The sequence below is a fragment of the Galeopterus variegatus genome, unplaced genomic scaffold (genome assembly GCF_000696425.1).
Source record: "Galeopterus variegatus unplaced genomic scaffold, G_variegatus-3.0.2 Scaffold535, whole genome shotgun sequence".
NCBI lineage: Eukaryota > Metazoa > Chordata > Mammalia > Dermoptera > Cynocephalidae > Galeopterus > Galeopterus variegatus.
In genome coordinates, this window is record NW_007726646.1 from 325,710 (window position 1) to 332,490 (window position 6,781).

General features: G+C 40.6%; 1 long non-coding RNA gene across 1 annotated transcript in view; it reads right to left on the reverse strand.

Moving 5' to 3' along the window:
- Positions 1-3,009: 3,009 nt before the first annotated feature.
- LOC103588204 overlaps positions 3,010-6,781 on the reverse strand; it is a 23,281-nt gene continuing 19,509 nt past the window's right edge. The window contains exon 3 of the long non-coding RNA XR_550291.1: positions 3,010-3,092. This is a non-coding gene — a long non-coding RNA (uncharacterized LOC103588204). The remainder of the gene's footprint in view (positions 3,093-6,781) is intronic.

Here is a 6,781-nt window from a genome sequence, read left to right on the forward strand (position 1 = left end):
TCTTTTTTTTTTTTTTTTTTAGCAAACAAAAAAAAGCTCTGAGATGAGAAGGTAAATTTCTCATGCCTGTGGCCTCAGGTCCAAATCATCTGCGTGACACAGGTACCCCCCTCCCCAACTCACAACTACATTGTTTACTTTTTAAAAACCCCAGGCTGGCTGGTTAGCCTAGCCAGTTAGAGCACGGTGTCATGACACCAAGGTCAAGGGTTCAGATCTCCATACCAGCCAGCCAGAAAAAAGTTAATATAATAAATAAAAACCCCACAAAACTTTTATAAAGAACCTACAGGTAAAATAGGGTAGAGCCAAAGCAATGCTGAGGTCCACATAAGCATGTCCTTCAAAAGCAATGAAATAAAAGGAATTACAATGATGAGGATGATTACTTAACGAAAAAGAAATATACAAAGGATATTAGGCCAAATGATTTTCCCCCTCAACAGCCAAACCTAGAGAGCGAGATCTAGGAGGATGTTAAACTTGATGATGAGATTTTGCTTTTAAAATCTGTATATCTCCTGGCTGCAATAAAAACTTGGGCTTTCTGAGACACATACTGACAGAAGCAGTTTTAGAGGCAACTCCTTGGAGTTGTTCTCCTTTGAAGTAAGATCTGATCCATGCTCTATAGATCAAGAGCACAGTTCAAATTTCTCTTTGCTCCCTTTTAAGTCATATTTCATCTCTGCCTCCTGCTTGTTGTAGATCTCCACATAACATGCCAAGGTGCAGAGATTCCTGTCTCCACACAACGGCCCAGCACTCAACCAGATTCTGTTTTGTCCCTAAACATTCATTCCCTCTGACTCCTGCTGGGTCTGTTATATTCAGATATGAACTTTCCAGGAATCTGATCATGTCATAGGCCTTTTCCTGTATGACAAATTCAATGCTAATCGTGAATAGCCACTTCACACAGAGGGTTAGTATTATTCATGAAAATTAGGACTCCACATCCAGAAATAGGACAAAATTGGCCTAAAATAGGCAGGCTGTATCTGTTTCATCCACAGGCAATTACCAAGGTCTCTTGCTGCAAACAGCACAAGAGTTTTTCCTCGACTATGTTAATCAGACACACTAGAAGCACAATATTCAGCCAGACTCAAGGTCTGAGGTTTGGATTGATGGGGAGCCCTGGTGCCCACCAGGTGAACTAAGGGTTTCCCAAAGAACCAGAGCCAGACACTGCTCACCTTCCATCTACCCAAACCAGGTACTATTGAGTTCTCATTCCCAACTTCTGCAAGAATCCTTACCCAGACCATTTCAAGACCAACTTTAGGGTTTTGAGACAATTATCAAAGGGCCACAAAAAACCAGAAATAATATTTAATTTTCCTTTTTTGTAACAGTGAGGTACATCTAGCAAACATTATGAATTAGAGGCATACTAGATGGTTTGTACCATTTTGCTATAATTCTCTCTTCTGGAATCTAGTTTCAATGACCACATGAATCAGCTCCTATTGGCCCAAATTATATTTTATAAATGCAAGTTGAAGATTATCTTTCCAAATAAAAGAACCCAGATTGAAATCCTCTCTTTGGATTCCTGAGAGAATGACATAGGCTGGAACTAAAAGACTATCTTTGTGTAGAGCAAACGGACCGAGGAAAATCTGTTTTCCTCTCCCCCTGCCCTTTTCTTTTTTATATAACTAGAGCCAAATGAGATGTTTTTCATTTAAAAAATTTGATTAAATAGACTGAGCGAAAACCTATTCTTTACTGTTTTCCTCAATTGGGTACTGAATTAAGGCACACTCAGGTTGGAAGGATAGTGAAGCTAGGGCCTAACTTCCAGGCAGTAGTGACATTTGGAAATTTAAATTAGAAAGGCAAAGGCGAGTACTGGGCCTGCAGCACTGGTTCAGGAGCTGCCCTTTCCCCATGGGGCATCAGAATTCAGACTGTTGTTGCTCTAGGCATGAGTGAAAAGGGTCACAGGTCCCACTCGAACCTCTATGTCACACTATACACACAAGCCTCCTGACCTGAGGAGTAAGAAAGGTGGCAAAGAATAGGTTTAAATAATACAGAAGGCTGGCTGGTTAGCTCAGTTGGTTAGAGCATGGTGTTGATAAATAATAAGGAAAAAAGAAGCCTAGTGGGATGATTATGAATGAACTGTCCTTTTCTTCAGCTTTAGGAACTGAGAACCCTGCTCCTGTGGCAAATTTTAAAACATATTATAAACATTACATTAGTAAACTCCATATAAGTACCAGATTTAGTCTCTATGCTTTACACCTTCTGCAAAACTTTTCTACAGTATTTTCTACCTTCTTTTAAAGTTTTTCTTTGAAATTCCTCCTACACCATACACTCCCTGAGGGTCAGGGTATCCTTTTGCCTTTGTACCTTACATATATAATAAACACTGAATACAGGAATGAATGAATAAACAGAAATCAGGCCTTTCGGTAAAAGGCTGAAGAAACTGGGTTGTGAGTTATCATCACAGAAAACAATAGAACACTTTATCCTAAGGTGGGTAAAAGAATTATCACGTTGCTTTTTATGATATTTAACAATTTATTTACTGAATATTATTTTTCAGGGGACCTATTCAAACCCAAATAACAACAAGTAGTGTCATAACTTAGTTTCACTATGTATAAAGATGTTCATTCCAAAAAAATTAATTCCAAAAAATGCAAGATACCTTTTTTCCCCTAATCTGCTCTGAGCTTTTGCCCTCTTTGTCCATGAAAGAATCAGCATGAGGAAATTAACTAAAAGTAGGAATTCTCACTGGGCTTACCCATCAAGCAAATACCGATGGGATGGGGTGCTGAGGAAATGGGCATTACTACTCTTGAAAAGCCTCAACAAGAGAAGTGAAAATCCTCAGAACAGGATGGGCTTCTCCCTTCACATGCTTCATGAAATCTGCCAGTGTGAACTACCTGACCTCTGGCGGTGGCCTTCCACGCCACACCCTTACTAGTGTCCACAGTCCCGTCACCCACAGATGGTGTATGACAGTCTTACTCTGGCAAGCAGGTATCTCGCAGTACTTCCAGTAGACACCATCCTCATGCTCTGCCACATAGCACCAGGGGCTCACATCTCCATCTGGGTTTCTGTCGGAGAAAAGGACACAATCAACGACATTTATGATGTTTTATGTCAACTGGCTCATTGCTTTTCAGTTTTACAGAAAAGAAATTGCTTCAGCTTTTGTGTTATTTCTAATAATTGGTATATATCTCTACGTCATCTCTTACCAAGTAAAAAAATTTTAATATGAGAACAAACCTATCCCCTCTGACATATGCTACAGAGTTTTGGGGAACATGAGCAAAGGTGATATATGTTTGACACATTCACTATCATGTAACTAGGACAACTGACCACTGAACAAATCACGCCAAACAGCATTACTGGCACCTTGAATGTGAACAATGGCTGAGTGAACAGAGGTGCTCTCAGTCCTGCTGATGAGAATGCGAACTGACACAACAGTCAGGGCGGCAATTCGTTAATTAGAGCCAAAGGCCCTAAAAATATGCAAACCCTTTACTTGGCCTTTTCCTCTTGAGGAATTTATTCTCAGGCAATCTTTACTTATAAAGTTGTTCAATAAAGCATTTTTATAATATAAGAAAAGTTGGGGGCTGTGCGGTTAGCTCAATTGGTTAGAGCCTGGTGCTGTTTACACCAAGGTCCAGGGTTTGAGCTCTGTCCCAACAAGCGGGGGGGCGGAGGGGGCAGCATTGGGTAAATAAATATGGTATATCCATACAAGGCAATGTTAAGCAGCTAGGGAAAATGTATTTATCTCTTGATGATGGGACTACTGGTGATTTTCATTTTTCCTAGTTTTATTTTCTTATTTTCTCTATAATGAATACTCCAATTGTGTAATTTTTAAACATTAGAATAAAATTCACATAATATAGACTCCACTGACAAGCTTTCACCAGGATTAGGCCGAGCAACTCATATTTAACAGAAATGGATGCTAACCTCCTCCTTCCTCAAAATACTGACTCCTCAGAAAATTTTAAGGAAAACTATGCCATAGAGTCTCAGTTAGAACCTGTGATCCTGTCATTCCAGTAACAACTTCTGATATGGCAATAATATTTTTTATAGATTTATTTCTAAATGCGAATGGCTTGGAATCAATGCCCTTTAAGGTCTTTTCAACTCAGAGATGTCATGACAATAACAGGCAGCACTGCTGAAGCAGATCAAAAAATGGCAGGGGCTACTGGACACATTGAAAAGCCTGGCCTCTCTTCACCACTTTCCAAGTCCCTTTTATTTAGACTCAGAACACTGGAAACCTGACACTCTGGTTAGGCCGGAAATGGGCATAAAGACCCTGCAGCCTGGAGCTTTGGAGCAACCCCTATCAGGCCTGAGCGGGATAAGTCTATTGTGTGGCCTAGAAGATAAGCTTCCCGAAGCACAAAGGGTCCTTTTATTTCTTGTGCCCAAAGGCAGGTGCCAACGCCAACTCTGCTCTTCCCCAGTCTCTGCCTCCCCCTCTAATCCAGATACTCTGAGTCCAGAGAAGTGCGTTCCCTCCCATCACTCGCCAACTCTCATACATCTCAAATGTGATGGGTCTGAAAAAGTCGCACAAGATAAACATGGTGTCGGGTGTCAGCTGAGAAATCAAAGTAGGAGAACTTGTACAAAGCCCTTCTTTAAACAGTATTTCGCTGTCATTTTCCTCCCTCTATTCAGTGTTCAGCTTTGATGTAGTATTTGGTAAAGCCCTTAGAAAACAACTGTTTATTATCAATGTCAAAACCATTCTGAAAAGCATCAGAATAGCTTAATAAAGAACAAGCAAATTCATCCTTGACTTTGCTGCAGTGCTAAAACACAAGGCCTGGACTCTCTGATGTGATAATAATCAACAATCTCAGCCTCCTTTTTTTGAAATATAAACTGGTATTTCAGGTCTGGTACATTCCATCAAATCAAAGGAGAAGTTTGCAGTGCCAGGGCTCAGGAAAAAGGTGGTCCCTCCTGGCTCTCACTGCTTTCTTAATGGGTTTAATGGTGCATTTTTGGGAGCCTATGAGTAGAAATGGGTGCTAATCTATAAGAAAAAAAAAAAGTTTTTCATATAAATTAAGCCTCATTGGAAATTTAAAATTTACCCTGAAGTCAGACTTAAAAACAGGAGCTCTTCTTTTTTTTTTTTTTCCTTTTTGTCTTTTTTTACTGACCGGTAACAGGATCGCAACCCTCGGTGTCGCGCCCGTACTGGGGACCAGCAACGGGATCACAAACCTCGGTGTTGCGCCCGCACCGCGCTCAGCCAGTGAGCGGGAACCGGTCTCCACATGGGATCCGAACCCTCGGTGGGAGCGCCACTGCGCTCCCAAACGGCGCACTCTCCAGTGTGCCACCGGACTGGCCCAAAAACAGGAGCTCTTCTGAGAAGACTTAAGAAATGGAATAAACCAACAGCCTACTACCAAGAACTGGCCCCAAAACAGGAGCTCTTCTGAGAAGACTTAAGAAATGGAATAAACCAACAGCCTACTACCAAGAGACACTTCAAAACAAGAGGATAACTACGTAAAAACGAAAAACACTTATTTCTCTCCCTAAACATTCTTCCTAACACAACCCAACTATTCCTATGAACAGAAAAACAACAGGGAAGAAATGAACCAGAAATAGAGTAGAACTGATGTTTTATTTATACAAAAAAATGTAAATTAACACGTGTAACTTTAAAAATAAAATATAGAAGAATTAATAAGTATGTGTAACTTTAACAATAAAATACAAAAAAAGAGCAAAATACGAAGTAGCAAATACACAAATTCTGATATCTTGGAACTGGGACTTGGTGAGAGGATTTCAGGGAAAGAAGTAAAATGGGAGACTTTATTTAAACAATATATATCTGAAGTGTTTGAGAAATTTTTTTGGAACAAGCTTTTAATACTTTCATAGTAACAAGCAAACAAAAAAATAATGCAACAGCAGCTATGAGGGGATGGTCAGTTGATACAAGTTAAGAAGTGAAGGAAAACACTGAAGGTACAGGGAAGAGAACATGTACCATAGGCCTGGTGACTTCAAGACAACCACAAGGGCCCTAGAGTGTTAGCAAAAGTATGCAGAGGGCAGAAGGTAAACAGTGTGGCCTATGCAATGCAGGAATATATATGTTGGCTCAGCTGGGTCAACATGGCTGAGATTCCAATGTCTGTAGAACCAGGGACATGGTGTGTAACTCAGATGGAGCTCAGCAATCATTTTTCCCTGTCCCCAATGGCTTGAGAGGCTGCCTTTATACCTGTCCTAACAATAACTAAATTTAATATATCGCTGAACCATGAGTTTCCTTACCACGATCTTGAGCATAAAAAAGTGCTCAGAATCTCCGCTCTGGTCCCTACATACCACTGATTCTTATGTAGTTCTCAATCACAGATAACTTTGAGAAGCTGATCAAAGCCATGGATCATCTCCCCAGGAAATTGTGAATACACATATGACGAACCATGGGTGTCAGTTTAAGAGCCCCTGCTAGAGTCAGACAGGACGTGAAAAGCAAAGAAACACCTTAGTCTACTGAAAGGAAATAAACAGCATAAATCTGATGGATACAGCTGTTTCCAGAGCAAGGTTATCCTGGGCTGGCCAGAGGCAGGATAACACAGGCAGCTTCCTTTGCTCAGAAGCAGAGGGAGGTTTGGGTCACAGGCAGTACTGGTTTTTTTTTTTTTTTTTTTTTTTTTTGTCTTTTTTCGTGTCCAGCAACGGATCGCAACCCTCAGTGTCGCGCCTGTAC